We start from the raw sequence: 17051 nt of genomic DNA on the forward strand, positions 1-17051 counted from the left end.
ATTCCAATGACGGGTAAGGATGTAATTTGCCATGGACAACCTAAGACAGGCATGGTCCCAAGTCATCTTTTCTTTATTTAAAGAATAAGGGGGAGATGTCAGGGGCTGGCTCTGAGGGCCCCAGAGCCGCACCGTGGCCTGATCCTAAGATGGCGCCTGGCAGCTTGCCAGACATAGCTGCACTCATATACAAGTTTTAGGAAGTAACTCTGGTTGGCTGTTGTACATGAGGCGATCCTGGTATCTGCCTGGAGACTGTTCCTTGATAGGCTGACTTTCCTGGTAGTCTACTCTCTGATAGGCTGATGTTCTCAATATAAGTCTGAGACTTGTGGAATAAAGCCCTTTTTTGGTTCCTGTGATCAAGAAAAGCATAGCGTTGTGATTGCCCACCGCCTGTGGGCGGTGGGCGGTCATAATCCCCCACTCCCCCTGCCCGCTCACACCCGCCCCATATGGGCAGCGGCTGAGGCACCACCCCCCGCAGCCCTTGGAGCCCCTATGCTGGCCAGGAGGAAGCCAGTGCTGCCAGCGCTCACCATCAACCCCACCATCTCCGAGGGCCGGTCCCTACCAGAGGGCATCTCTGAGGCAAACTGCTGGACCTGCAGAAGAAGCTGGAGGAGTTGGAGCTGGATGAGCAGCATAAGAAGCTGCTGGAGGACTTCCTCACCCAGAAGGCCAAAACTGGCGAGCTCAAGGAGGACGACTTCGAGAGGCTGTCCAAGCTGGGAGCCGTCAATGGCCGCATGGTCACCAAGGTCCAGCACAGGCCACAGGCCATGGGGCCTCACCATGACCAGAAAGCTGATCCACCTGGAGATCAAGCCAGCCAACCGGAAATGGATCATCCATGAGCTCCAGGTCCTGCACGAGTGCAACTCCCGTAGTCGTGGGCTTCTATGGGGCCTTCTACAGCGATGGGGAGATCAGCATCTGCACGGAGCACGTGGATGGTGGCTCCCTGGACAGGTGTTGAAGGAAGCCAGGCGGATTCCTGAAGAGATCCTGGGGAAGGTCAGCATTGCGGTTCTCTGGGGCCTGGCGTACCTTCTAGAAAAGCATCAGATCATGCACGGAGACGTGAAACCCTCCAATATCCTGGTCACCTCCAGAGGGGAGATCAAGCTGTGTGAGTTCAGGGTGAGCGGGCAGCTCATTGACTCCATGGCCAACTCCTTTGTGGGAACGTGGTCCTATGTGTCTCCAGAGCGGTTGCAGGGCACACACTACTCGGTGCAGTCAGACATCTGGAGCATGGGCCTGAACTGGTAGAGCTGTCCATCGGAAGGTACCCCATCATCCCGTCCAATGCCAAGGAGTTGGAGGCCATCTTCTGCAGGACCAGGACCGTGGTGGATGTGCAGAAGGAGAGCCCCACAGCATCTCACCTGGGATGAACAGCAGGCCAGCCATGGCCATCTTGGAGTGGCTGGACTACATTGTCAATGAGCCACTTCCCAAGCTGCCCAGTTGTGTGTTCAGCCCACAGTTCTAGGAGTTCATGCACAAATGCCTCATTAAGAACCCAGCAGAACACGAAAGTCTGAAGATGCTCACAGGGCATTGTCGGGGTTTCGGCCAGACCCCTGGCCCTAGGTGTGGCAAGGCCAAGATGGCGCCTGGCAGGATGCCAGTGTGGTTGAGTGTAGCTAGCTTGTGCGCAAACAACTGATGTCGCTTGAGGAAGTTTCAGTGATTGGTTGAGGCCCCCTCATGGACACTGCATGCCTGTATATGCTGCCTGTATCTGTCCACGCTCTCCCCTCGTGCTCTGTATGATGATTGGTCGCTTGGGGGCATATATCGAGGTGTAGCTTCCCCCAAAAGAGGAAGAAGAAGCGAGAAACAAACCATGGCAGACGCGCGCAATAAAGAGCTGAAAAGAACCAGGTGTTGTGTCTCTCTGCGGGCAGGGAGCGCGACAGGTGGTGCCGAAACCCCGGGAGCTCAGTAACACGATAGGTAAGCAATCAACAGGTAAAGTATAAAGTTTGAAAGAGGTTGCGAACCTGATCTCTAGACACATAAAACGGCTGTGAGCCTGAGTGTAAAGGAAAACAGGAAAGAGGCTGCGAGCCTGAGTTAACAGGAAAGAGGCTGCGAGCCTGAGCTAAAACAGAAGTATATGTAGTTCTTTGTCAATGTGTGATAAGCGATTGATGTGTGTTCTTGTCTTTTCTTTTGTTCTCCTTGTTTGGTTTGTGTGTGTAGTCTTCTTAAGTCTTAGTGCTAGTGGATTATTACATCATGGGAACGGAACTATCTAAGACTAGGATGCAACAGCCCCTCCGGGAACTGTTAAAGAGCAGCGGCACTCCATTAAAGGCAAAGACAGCACGTACATTCTTAGATACAATAGAAAAGGTATCCCCTTGGTTTCTGGAGGAGGGGTTGTTAAACATACCTCAATGGGAACAGCTAGGAGAAGATCTGCGCGTAGCAGACAAACAGGTATCACTCCCTGTGGGGACTCTAGCCATCTGGTCTTTGATTAGATCTTGCTTACAAAGTAAAAAGCCAAGTTCACAAAAATCTTTAGAAGAGGGAAGTCAAGTTTTAGAAGAAATTAAAGAGGAACAGTCATGTACTTCAGGAAGGAGAAGTGAAATAGGAGGGGGAAGTGAAATGGGTTCTGACTCTGAAGGGGAACTCTCAGGAGAGGAACTGGAACAAAGGGTACAAAAATTAAAATTGGGGAAGGAGCGCCCTCTGGTGCCTGTTACACCCTCTGCACCCCCAATGGATCTCCCTCCTGTTACTGGGTCTAGTAGACATACAGGATGGTCTACAGTACAGGAAGATAGCGTTTATCCAGTGTTTGAGGACGCACAGCAACAACGTTATCACCAACCTATAGATTTTAAAATGGTCAAACAGCTAAAGGAAGCTGTCAGTACTTATGGGCCTCAATCTGCCTTTACGGTGTCTCTGGTGGAAACCATGATGTCTCTAAATTTATTACCTCTAGATTGGACTAATTTAGCTAGAGCCACATTATCAGGAGGGCAGTACCTTATGTGGAAGACGTCTTGGCAGGAACTTTCAACAGATACTGCAAGGCGTAACGCAGCTGCAGGAAATCCACAAGTAGACAGAGATATGTTAATGGGAACGGGGCCTTATGAAGGGGTACAGGCTCAAGTTAATTATCATCCAGCGGTTTATGCTCAAATAGCAGTAGCCGCAACTAAGGCTTGGAAAACATTACAAGGAACTGGAGACTTACAGGGACAGTTGTCTAAAGTTACTCAAGGAAACAATGAGCCGTATGCAGATTTTGTAGACAGGTTAATACAGACTGCTTCAAGAATTTTTGGGGACGCTGACTCTGCAATGCCTTTGGTAAAACAATTGGCTTATGAACAGGCTAATAAGTGGTGTAAAGAAGCAATTAGACCTTGGAAAAATAAAGATCTTACTACTTATCTGAGAGTATGTAAAGATATTAATGAATCTACAGGAAATAATGCGGCATTTGTTGCTGCTATAGACAGACAGACCCAGACACTTGCTAATATTGTTTCTCAGGGATTTGGAGGGAAATCTAAACCAGAACCAAGGAAATGTTTTAGCTGTGGACAAGCGGGTCATTTAAAAGCAACATGCCCACAAAAACCAGCTTCGCCTCATCAAGCCCCAGGCTTATGTCCTCGGTGCCAAAAAGGTCCACACTGGCTCAGTGAGTGTAAATCCGTTAGAGACAAACAGGGTAATATTCTGCCACCCAATACCAGGATGACAAAAAACGTGATGAGGGGCCCGCCCCGGGGCCCGCCACAAATATACGGGGTAATCCAACAAGTGCCCAGGCAGTGGTACCCCCCGACAGAGAAGGGGACACTGCCCAGGAGCAGAGGGCCACAACAGGAAGCGCAGGATTGGACATCTGTGCCACCTCCAGACTCGTACTAACACCTGATATGGGTGTACAAATGGTGGACACAGACTGGGATGGCAATATTCCTGCAGACTCAGTAGGGTTGCTCCTTGGCAGAAGTTCTTCTACTTTAAGAGGTCTTATAGTCCACCCAGGAGTAATTGACCCAGACTTTCAAGGACAAGTTAGGGCTATGATTTCTTCACCCAAAGGGATTACAGTCATTTCTCCAGGAGACAGAATAGCACAAATGTTAATTTTGCCCAGCCAACATTCTTTATGGCCTAGTAGGGAGACAACAAGAGGAGATAAAGGATTCGGGTCTACAGGTGGACCCTGGGCTAATTTTACTATGGACCTCCAAGATAGACCCATTATGCAACTAACAGTAGGGCATAAACCTTTTATAGGATTACTGGACACAGGAGCTGATAAAAGTATAATAAGTGAGGCAGTTTGGCCCAAAGGTTGGCCTGTAGTTACAGCTAATCAAAACTTACAAGGGTTGGGAGTGGCTCAATCGCCTAACCAGAGTGCTGCTTCACTGTCTTGGAGGGATAATGAGGGTCATTCAGGGGTGTTCCAACCATATATTTGTAAAATACCTATTTCTTTATGGGGAAGGGATGTCTTAACTCAGATGAATGCTAAGTTGACAACAAACATTAATTCTAAACCTGCAGCACGTATGATGAGAAAAATGAAGTATACAGAAGGTTTGGGATTAGGGAAGGAACAACAAGGGCCTTCACAACCCATCCCCCTTCCTCCTCCAAAAAACGATTTCGAAGGGCTGGGTTTTATGTAGGGGCCACTGTTATTACACCTATTCCAATAGTTTGGAAGGATGATAAGCCGCAATGGATTCCACAGTGGCCCTTAACTATAGAAAAATTACAAGCGGCTCATAAATTAGTACAAGAACAAGTACAGGCAGGACATTTACAACTTTCTACTTCTCCCTGGAATACACCCATCTTTGTCATTAAAAAAAAAAGGTCTGGAAAATGGAGACTATTACATGATTTAAGGGCTATTAATGCACAGATGTTTCCTATGGGTCCTCTACAACGTGGATTGCCATTAGTCACAGCCTTACCTAAAAATTGGCCCACCATTATTTTAGATTTAAAAGATTGTTTTTTCTCAATTCCATTACATGCCAAGGATTGTTGGCGATTTGCTTTTACTTTACCTTCTCTCAATCATGCACAGCCTGATCAAAGATTTGAATGGACTGTATTGCCTCAAGGCATGGCTAATAGTCCTACGTTATGTCAAATTTATGTAGATAAAGCCTTAAAACCTACTAGGGAGACCTTCCCAGATTTATTGATTTATCATTACATGGATGATATTCTTCTTTGTCATGACAATAAACAGTTACTGGAAAAGGCTTTACAATTCTTAATATCTACTCTACAGCAATATGGTTTAAACATCTCTCCAGAAAAGTTACAAATGGGAGAAACTCAAGAATATCTGGGCACTAAACTTACGGCTACTATGGTAAAGCCTCTAAAACTAACTATTAGAACTAGTGAACTTAAAACTTTAAATGACTTTCAAAAGCTTCTTGGAGATATAAATTGGATTAGGCCATATTTAAAAATTACCACAGGAGAATTAAAACCTTTATTTGATATACTTAAGGGAGATCCTGATCTTTGTTCCCTGAGGATCCTTACTCCAGAAGGACGAAGAGCTCTTACATTGGTGGAACAAAGATTACAGTCAGATCACACAGAAAGATGTGATCCATTCCAGCCTCTAATGTTAATCATTATTCCAGAACAACATAGTCCATATGGAATTATATGGCAAGGAGGACCTTTACAAAGTATTAATCTCCCAGCATCGCCTACAAAACAATTGCAAACATTTCCTAAAGCAATAGCTCAATTAATATATAAAGGGTTAGAAGCCTGCGTTACTATATTTGGAAGCCATCCTGAGGTCATTATTATCCCCTATACTAAACTACAAATACAATGGTTGATTCAACATGATGATGATTGGGCTGTTTTGTATTGCTCAACCACAGCAACATTTGATAATCATTATCCTAAACATCCATGGATACAATTCTGTAAAAATACTCCAATTATATTTCCAAAAATTACCAAAACGCAGCCCTTACCTCATTGCCAAACCATATTCACTGATGGATCTAAAAATGGAGTGGGAGCAGTAATAATTGATGATAAAGTAGAAACTGTTATTCTCCCCCCTTCATCTGCCCAAGTAGTAGAACTTGCTGCAGTAGTTTTAGCTTTTAACATTATGATAGAACAGCCTTTCAATCTATTATCTGACAGTCATTATATAGTACAATCCGTGCCCTGTTTAGAAACTGTTCCTTATATTCCTGATGGATCTGCAGTTGCTCCTTATTTTTGAACTTTGCGTGCATTAATCTTAGACCGCAAGTATCCCTTTTATATAGGACATATTAGAGCTCATTCTAATCTGCCGGGGCCACTCGCCAAAACAAATGCTAAAGCTGACAAAACTACAAAAACTGTTTTTGCTTTTACAGCATTCAAACAAGCCCAGATGTTTCATTCACAGTTTCATGTCAATTCTACTACCCTTAGAAGAAAATTCAATATTTCTAAAGATGCTGCCAGACAAATTGTTAAAACATGTCAACATTGTGCTCCATTATTACCAGTTCAGTCTACTGGAGTAAATCCCAAGGGACTTTTACCTAATCATATTTGGCAAATGGATGTTACTCATTTTTCAGAGTTTGGAAAACTTAAATATGTTCATGTGTCAGTTGACACTGCCTCAGGAGTGATCATGGCCTCTGCTCACACAGGTGAAAAGGTTAAAGATGTCATACAACATTGTTTACAGGCCTTTGCAGCCTGGGGCATTCCTAAAATCATTAAAACTGACAATGGACCGGCTTACACATCCAAAAGTTTCTTACAATTTACACAAACTTTTAATATACAACTTATCACAGGAATTCCTTATAATCCTCAAGGACAAGACATAGTGGAGCGCACTCATTTAACGTTAAAAAATTGCTTACAAAAACAAAAAGGGGGAATAGGTGCTGACTTTAGAGCACCTAAAGATAAACTAAATTTAGTACTTTTTATTTTAAATTTTTTAAATGTGGATAAGAATGGACATACGGCTGCAGAAAGACATGCTAATCCCGCAAGTACTCAAGTGTGGGTAAGATGGAAAGATATTCTCACAGGAACATGGAAAGGCCCAGATCCAGTTCTTCGGTGGGTCCGAGGGTCTGTTTGTGTTTTCCCGCAGGATCAGCAAACACCGATCTGGATACCTGAAAGGTTGACGAGACTGGTGCATCAAAACAACGATGAAGAACATCGTGCTGATAAACATCCTATTGATGATGACAATGACACCGGTGAAGACTCGAAACCTGTGGGCAATAGTTAAGGCTTGGCCATATCCTTTGCCGCTAACTAACACCTCCTCTACCCTTCCACCTTTGTTTTCTACAGGACCTAGGACTGGATTGCCAACTGTCATCATGGATCCCAAGGAAGAACCTTATAATTTTTCTACCCTTTCTCTGCCAGGTACCCTTTGCTTTGATATCTCTACCAATAACAAATTTGTTAATGACACTTCTCTTAGGCCCTGCATTCAATTGCAGCGTGAAGTGCAAGGGTTGTTTTCAAGACAGCCTACCAAGGGGAATGGTTTCCAAGAAAGTATGACTATAACCCAGGGTGAAGATACAGGGACAAGTAAGATTACTACTTCAGGGCAAGTTGTCTTTCTTAAAGGATTAATTCCAAAGCGACTGAAACTGCCATCCACTGGATTTCATACACCTCGTATTTTCCCTCCTTGTGACCCCAAAGTTTCTAGTCCTCCCATTTGGACAGGTTGTCAACATGCTAAAGGAGCAGCTCCTATTCAACATGGATTTTATTTCACCCCAAACTTTACATACCAGCGATCTGTGAACAATTTTATCCAAAACCTCGTCTACTTTGGCTTTTGTCAAAGTATAAATCCTTTTGATAATTGGTTCCTATTTACCTCCCAAGCAGGATATACTAATCTTCAGCCTTTGTTTGCTCTACAAGGAGGTTCGTTTAAGGCCTGTTATTGGAATCTCACTTCAGATCATACTGGCACAGGCCCTTCCCAGGCCAGTAAGATAGCTTGTAACAATACTATAACATTGTATCCCACTCCTGTGTGTGTCTACCCTCCTTTTATGTTCCTGTTGACTAATGTTTCTAATGGCACGACCCTCAGCTGCTCTGGAACTAACTGCTATCTTTCTCAGTGTTGGAACGCAACAAAATATTCCCGAGCTGTCATTATGCGTATCCCTACTTTCTTGCCCATGCCAGTCTCTGTTACAGATGATGAATTGCCAGTATTGCTTTCCAGAAATAAGAGAGATTTTGGAATCACCGCAGCAGTCATCACCGCCGTGGTTGCATCAGCGGCAGCCGCCACTGCCGCAGCTGTAGCCTTAACTACGTCTGTACAATCTGCAGCCACAATCAATAAGGTGGTTCAACAGACTGCTACTGCTTTATCTACTCAGCAGACAGTGGATCAACACTTAAAAGCAGGGATTCTTTTAGTAAACCAGCGAGTGGACTTGCTTCAAGAACAAATAGACATTTTACAGGAACTGTTAAACGTGGGATGTATTTATCGTCTGACGGGACTGTGCGTTACACCTGTAGCTTACCATAATTTCAGTTATGCAGCAAACTTGTCTAGAATCTTGTCTGCTCAGCTACAAACAAATTGGTCTTATACATTCGATAATCTTACTGCTATTCTTAGATCTCAAATTGTTAGCCTTAATGCTACTAGAGTTAATGTAGCCCCTATGTCCGAAGTGCTAAGTTGGTTATCCTCCTCTTTCAGCTTTGTAAAACAATGGGCAGGTATGGGAGCCTTTTGTATGTTCATGGTTGTTGCTGTTGTCTTCCTCACATGCTTTATCATGCGCATGCGCCGAGATCAAGCTAGAGATCGTATCATTTTCCATCAGGCCATGGCTGCCCTAGAGGCCGGCAGTTCCCCACAAGTATGGCTCACGATGCTGGATCGCTAGCCAGACGGGTAAGGAAGGAGGTGACCACCGTACCAACCTAAGACAGGAGCTGTAGCATGCTCTGCAGTTATCCGATGACGGGTAAGGACGGTGGTTGACCACTCCGCCTAAGACAGGCACGGTCCCGAGCTTTCCTTTTCTTTTTAAAAGAGAAAAGGGGGAACTGTCGGGGTTTCGGCCGGACCCCTGGCCCTAGGTGTGGCAAGGCCAAGATGGCGCCTGGCAGGATGCCAGTGTGGTTGAGTGTAGCTAGCTTGTGCGCAAACAACTGATGTCGCTTGAGGAAGTTTCAGTGATTGGTTGAGGCCCCCTCATGGACACTGCATGCCTGTATATGCTGCCTGTATCTGTCCACGCTCTCCCCTCTTGCTCTGTATGATGATTGGTCGCTTGGGGGCATATATCGAGGTGTAGCTTCCCCCAAAAGAGGAAGAAGAAGCGAGAAACAAACCACGGCAGACGCGCGCAATAAAGAGCTGAAAAGAACCAGGTGTTGTGTCTCTCTGCGGGCAGGGAGCGCGACAGGGCATGCCTTCATAAAACGTTCAGAGGCCGAAGAAGTGGATTTTGCGGGCTGGGTGTGCAGCACCCTGCATCTGAACGAGCCCAGCACACCCACACGCACTGCCGTGTGATGGCCACCTGCCAGTTTTATCTGTGCCAGGCTTTCGGCCCCTCCTGCCCTGGGAACATCTGTGTCCTCACATCCCCTGGGTTGCTGCCTGGCCCAGGAGGGACACTACTCCTGTCACCGTCTAGGGACCTGCTTACTGAGTTTTAAAATGAAACACAAAACAGGGAGAGGAAAAGCAGAAAGAAAAAAAAGAAAAAAAGAAAAAAGAAGAACTGGTCTGGGCCTACAGCTCAGTGGCAGAGTGCTTGCCTAGTACATGTGAGGCACTGGGGTTCAATCTTTAGAAACATAAATAAGGCATGCTGTTCATATACCACTGCAAATTTTTTTAATTAAAAAGAGTCAAGAACAGTTGGATAGCATATATCTTTTTACATTAATTATACTCATTTGTTTTTCACCTTATAACTATTTTCCCACATTTAACCTAGTAATAACTTGAGATAGACCTTACAAACTTATGTTTCATAATATTTTTTTCTAATGGAACTTGGTGTAACTCAGACATAACAACGGATTCTTTCTTTCCTAGCCCAATGCATAAAAGGTTAACAATTTTATGACAATTTTTGAACTATCTCTGAGTTCTCAAAATTCTTATTAAGAAATAAAAAGTAATAGTAGGTAACATTTACTAAGTGTATGTGTGCAGGCAGTAGCATTTGTGGTTTTCCGGTATAGTATTTAAATTTCAAAATTAACCTACAATGTATTATTCCCATTTCACAGGTGAGAAAACTGATGAGCAAAGGTGAAGTTAGGATTCCAGCACAGGTCACTTGAAATTTTGGCTCCATGGGTTGTTTTAAAGTATGACTTCTATCTTGGACTGGGTTGTAGTTACATTTCTTTTTTTGGGTACTATACATTTCACACTTTTAATAGTGCAAAGTTAGTGTCTATGCACAGTCCCTGCATTGTTCCACTCCTTTTCAACAGCTGATGAATCACTTTCAACAACTAATTCATCAGTCTTCCGAGTAAATTCAAAGGGTGCTTTATCTTGTCAATGTCTGATCGCCATCTAGTGGTCAGTTTCCTATAACAGCACATTACTTGGTGAAGAGTTTACCCTATCATTCCTGAATGGTGTCTTGAAACACTAGTCCTACTAAGCAACTTAAAAACTTACATTTAACAAAACCAATTCTACTCTGAAGAATATATGACAATGATGTGCATAATATTATTTTGAATCCATAAAGCCTTTGGGAAACTTTTATAATAAAAGTTTTAAATGCCTTCAATTTGCATAAAATCTGCATAATGTCCATATAAAACTTATAGTAAATAACTTTCCAATCAGAGCACAATGGCATGCTACTTAGGAGACTGGGAGGCTGAGGCAGGAAGATCACAAGATGGAGGCCGACCTCAACAACTTATGAAGGTTCTGTCTCAAAATAAAAAAAAATAAAAAGGGTTGGGGATGTGTCTCAGTGGGTAAGTGTCCCTGGGTTCAATCCACAGGACAAAAAATATATACTCATAAATGTATTTACATTTGTTTCCTGTTTTGGAGTATACATATTAGAAAATGTCAGTGTGATCATAACTTAATAAAAACAATTGTTATTATTAAGGGGAAAATGTGATCAACTGGAGAATTATCTAGGCTTCCAGGCTGAAAGCATAGGCAGACTCCTGCACTGTTGTCTGGTGTGTTATCTACATTCTTACACCTTTGGATTCCTGTTCCCCAGTTTGACCTATCTCCTGTCAACACGCATTCTTGTGATTTTAACTCCATGGCATCCAGTTTTATATTCACCTGGCAGAGCTTTATTACTCCCTGTTTCAAAATCCATTTCATTTCTCAATTTCAACATGGGAGGATTAAAAATATCTGCAAACATATGTAACTCAACAGGTATAAAAGCTAGATTTTATGCAACCTTTTTAAGTAACTATAACTATTAATATATCATAAGACATCCTTATAGTTGGATTATTTGATTCCTTGCCTTACAAGTAAAAATCTTACTGATTGCTTAATACTTTTTTTTTAACATATACTTGAATTCCATTTTTCAAACTCTCACTTATTAGGTGTAAAATGGTGTTTATGCATTATGTTTAAAACTAGAAATAAAATCCCTTCTCATTTCCCTATCAATAGAAAATTTAATGAGTCCAAAAATTAACTTTTATTTTCTCTGTCTCCTTTTTGTTACTTTATTTTCTCTTTTCTTTTGGTAAGATTCTAAAACAATAGTCTAAAACTGCTAAAGATGAAAATGTAGGTAGAATTTTAAAATTCAACTTCTTGCACTAATTTAAATCTGTCTGGGTTACTCCTCCATTTTGGTCAGTCCTGATAATGTTTAATTTCATAGAATTCTACCTTTTGTCAAAAATTCCAAATATACCTCTAATTCCAAATGTACATCCATTTCAGTCCCTTGTATATATATGTGATTTTAACTGCTTCCAAACTGTTTAGGTTTATATTTTTGACTCTATTTCTATTTCTCCAGCAGTTTTCCAAAATGTTTTTTTTATTATAATTCCTTCTTTTATTTTTCTCAAAAAAAGTTTTCTTAAGATACATATATATGTGTGTCTGTGTGTGTATATATATGTACACACATATGTGCACACACACTTTCTGGATACATATTATGTATATTCAGAATATATTCAGATTATGTGTCAGTGTGTGTTTAAGTGGGTATATATGTGTGTGGGTATATACCTAATTATATTAATTTCTTCTTTTCTTTGATTTATTCTTTTGTTTTTCTTTATTTTGTAGGACACTTTTGCTTTTTAATTTAATTTAAAATTCACTTATTTTCTTTTTTGTTTAATAATAAAGCACTTTTAAGCTATGGATTTCATTCTGAATATAGCTTTGGATACTTTTGTATAAATATAGAGGTTGTGATTATTTAGCAACTCAATACCAACAGTTTATAGGTCCTCTTTGAACAAATATTCATTTATGTACTTTGTAATAATTCAAACTTTACAGAATTTTGAGTTATTAACATCAATTTTTATTGAATCTGGGTCAAAATTTATAACACACAATTTCTATTCTGAGAAATTCATTAATGCTAAATTTTGGGTGCAAGATATATTTTCAAAAATAGAACCACAGGGGACATCCAAGATGGCAGATTAGTGTGAGGCAGCATTTATCTTAGCTCAGCTACTTTTCTAGTCAGCTTTTTCTCTGCTGTGACTAAAGAACCCAACCAGAACAATTGTAGGGGAGGAAACCTTTATTTAAGGGTTCATGGTTTCAGAAGTCTCAGTCCATAGGAGACTGGCTCCATTCCTAGGGGCTCAATTGAGGCAGAACATCATTATGGCAGAAGAAAGCAGCTCACATGATGATTAGAAGGCAGAGAGACAGACTCCACTTGTGAGATACAAGTATATACCCCAAAGCCACGCCCTCAATGACCCATCTCCTCCAGCCACACCCCACCTGCCTTCAGTTACCACTCATTAATTCCATCAGGTGATTAATTCACTGATTGGGTGAAAGCTCTTGTAACCAATCATTTCTACATCCAAACCATAACAGCTACCCAGAACTCAAGAAGTGTGAATACCATGTTTCTCCAAGGTTTAGAATGAAAACTCCTGAGACTGAAAGGGTAGTCTGCCCTATTCAAACCAGAGATTGTTTGACTAAATAATCAGATATTAAAAGAAAAACAAACAAACAAACAAAAAACCTCTCTACCAGAGTTTATCAATCCTCCTTGGGGAGTCAATCTAGGAGCCATCTTGTTAGAGACTATGGAAACTCAAAACCCAGATCCATGAGTTTGCAGCTAGGTCTACATGAGCCTGTATGAGCCTAAAAAACCTATAGAAAGTCAAAAGTTAGGAGCATTTCTACTAGCAGAACACAGGTTAAAGAGGCTTAAGAAAGCAGGGCTCTCACTAACTCTGTGAGTCCTGCAGCTCACAGGGACTGATGGGGCCAGCTATAGTGGGTTGGAACGATGGGAGAGTATTTTGCTCTCAGTTTAAACAGCCAGCCAGTCAGGCACTCACAAGGTTCTCAGGCCCCACTCAGCTGGCATTCATCTGGTCCCTGGTTCCTAGTCTGGAGGGCCCAGTCTGGCATCCACCAGTCCCTGGTACCTGCCATGTCCCATACCAGTCAGGCACCCAATAGGGCCCTCCAGTTCCCCAGTCCCCCAATCTCCCAATCCCCAGCCCCCTCCACTGACTAAGAACACAGTGTAGCCAACGACCCATAGTCCTGTATGCCAGGTTGCTGCTTCCCCACCAGACCTCCACCAGCTCAAGCACACAGCTTTGCAGCTGGCCTGCAGGTCCCAGTGGTCAGCCCTGACCCACCCAGCGCATTGCAGCTGGGCACCCAAAATGACCAGACCCCAAATTGCCCCACATACCTCTTCACTACCAGAACTACTGGGTCTAGTACACAGCTTGGTGGCAGACTCACAGGATCCAGCACTAGGCCCTGATCCACCTGCCACCTGAACATGTTCAGGGTCTTTGTCACCAGCCTGCTACCCAGCTTACCCAGCACATCACTTCTCCTCCAGGCCTACACCCAGCCCACCCACACTAATATCTCAAGAAGGAAAATTAGAAGTCTTAAAGCCCAATCTTTAACAGGGTGAGTAAAACAATAAAAAGGACACACAAAATCATGGCCCATACTCACAAGCTGAGATAATACCCCAAGAAGAAATGAAGAGAAAACCAGAAGGGCACAGTCAGTGAATGCATATACTCACTGATTATTTTGTCCACCATAGTGGCTACAATTCCTTAGTCTCTTAATATTTCACTAAGATTTTTCTTTTGTTGTGTGTGGTTGTCATTGTTTTGCTTCTTTGTTGTGGCAATAGTTCTGTTTTGCTTGATTTTGGGTTTTCATATTGGATTTTTGTTTTAATTGAATGTGTACTGACTGATTTAAGGACTCCTGTAAATATTCATATTTGTTTCTCTCTCCTCATGTAGAGCCTTATTTTCTTTCTTTTTGTTTTCTTTCTTTTTAATTTCTTTTCTTTTTCTTTCTTTCAATTTTTTGTTATTGTAGTTTTTGTTGTTGTTTTGTTTTGTTTTTTGAAAATGTTATTTTCCCTTGCTCTGTATTTTGAGGGTAACGATTTCTGATTAGCTTACCATGATTTTGTTTTGAATCATCTTTATCACTACTCTAACTCCTTTGTCTCGCTCTCTCATTTCTCAATTCCTGACACTAAATTCCATTCTCTCTCTTCTCCTTTACATTCTTCTATTTTTTTCTCCCTTTTCAAACTAACAACATATCCCAGGCACTGTATCTGCCCTATTCATCCTTTGAAATTGCAAACACTTTTCTGCCCTTCTATGCCTTCTTCTTTACACATACTCAACTCTATCTTTAACACTTCTAAATACTAATTGAGGTACATAATGTATACCCGTACCACCAATGTCACAGCAATAATTAATTCAGCAGAAGGCATAGACAATACCTATTTCTTGATTTTAAGCCAGATGAAATATATGATTATATACTGTTTTTACTGATGGAAAATGCTGATCCCACTTCCCTATGCATCGTACCAATTCACACTAGATGTCAAAATAGGAACTAAGGACCTAGTCTACTGCTATATATTGTTTGCTTACATTGTTGCTGTCATTGGGCTCCCACCCCATAATCTGTGAGATACTGGTAACTTAGAGGAACACTATGAACAAATAAGGTAGAAACTCTATAGCATCAGATCCATCCAAATAGATGGGTAGACACACAAACAATATGAAAAAAGCAAGGGAATAAACCATACCAAATAACCCAGACTACCCAGACAGTAGACTCCTTTGACACCACAGTGGAAGAAATGTCAGAGATAGAATTCAGAAAGTTCATGGTTAAACTGATCTATAAGGGAAAAGATAATGTAAGAAATAAAATCAGAGAGAATATACAAGAAATGAAAGATAATTTCAACAAGGAGATAAAGATCCTGAAGAAGAATCAGTCAGAAATCCTCAAAATGAAGGATTCAATAAACCTAATTAAAAGTTCAATGTAAAGAATGTAAAGCATCTTTACATTGAATTAGATCTTGTGGAAGACAGAGGTTCAGGCAATGAAGACAAAATATGTAATCTAGAAAATAAAGTTGACCATGGGGAAAAGGTATAAAAGGACCATGAACAGAACTTCCAAAAAAACATGGAAAGACCAAGTTAAGATGTATCAGGATGGATGTAGGCTTAGACATATAAACTAAAGGAATGCACAATCTTTTCAATGTAATAATATCAGAAAATTTCCCAAACCTTAAGAAGGAAATAGAAAACCAAATGTGGTAGGCTTATAAAACTCCAAATAAACAAAATTACAACAGACCCACTCCAAATCACATTATTATGAAAATGCATAACATACAGAATAAGGATACAATTTTAAAGGCTGATGGGGGAAAAAAAAGTCATATTAAGAGGGAAACCAATCCAGATTTCAACTTATTTCTAATCACAGACCCTCAAAGCAAGGAGGTGTTGGAATAATATACACCAAGTCCTGAAAAAACAATGGATGACAGCCAAGAATACTATACCCAGAAAAATTAATCTTCAGAATTGATGATGAAATAAAAACCTTGCATGATAAACAAAAGTTAAAAGAATTCATAGTTGGAATACACCTCAACATTGTAAAAGCTATATATGATAAACCCAAGGCCAGCATCATTCTAAATGGAGAAAAATTGGAATCATTTCCTCTAAAAACTGGAAAAAAACAGGAATGCTTTCTTTCACCACTCTACTCAACATAGTTCTTGAATGTCTAGTCAGAGCAATTAGACAAAAGAAAGAAATTAAAGGAACATGAATAGGTAAAGAAGAGCTCAAGCTGCTCCCATTTGCCAACAACATGACTATCTTTAGAAGACCCAAAAAACTCTACCAAAAAAACTTCTTGAACTCATAAATGAATTCAGCAAAGTAGCAGGCTAGACAATTAACACCAATAAATCAATTTCATCCTATACACCAATTATGAATCAGCTGAAAGAGAAATCAGAAAAACTATTCCATTTAAAATAGCCTCAAACACACACACACACACACACACACACACACACACACACACACAATAACTTGGGTATCAATCTAACAAAAGAGGTAAAAGATCTCTACAGTGAAAACTAGAAGACTAAAGAAAGAAATTGAAGAAGACTTTAGAAAATGGAAAGACCTCCCATGTTCTTGGATGGGCAGAATAAACAATGTCAAAATGACCATACTACCAAAATTTCCATACTGATTTAATACAATTCCCATTAAAATTCCAATGACATTCTTCACAGAAATAGAAAAAGCAGTCATGAAATTCATTTGGAAAAATAAGAGTACAACAATAACCAATGCAATCCTCACAGAGAAAAGTAATGCAGAAGGCATCACCAAATCTCAAATTATGCTACAGAGTTATAGAATAAAAAAAGCATGGAATT

The 17051-nt window shown here is 41.2% G+C and overlaps 1 pseudogene; it reads left to right on the plus strand.

Moving 5' to 3' along the window:
• Positions 1-501: 501 nt before the first annotated feature.
• On the plus strand, positions 502-9595 carry LOC124985021 (dual specificity mitogen-activated protein kinase kinase 2-like; annotated as a pseudogene).
• Positions 9596-17051: the final 7456 nt, after the last annotated feature.

Source organism: Sciurus carolinensis, chromosome 5, assembly GCF_902686445.1.
Source record: "Sciurus carolinensis chromosome 5, mSciCar1.2, whole genome shotgun sequence".
NCBI lineage: Eukaryota > Metazoa > Chordata > Mammalia > Rodentia > Sciuridae > Sciurus > Sciurus carolinensis.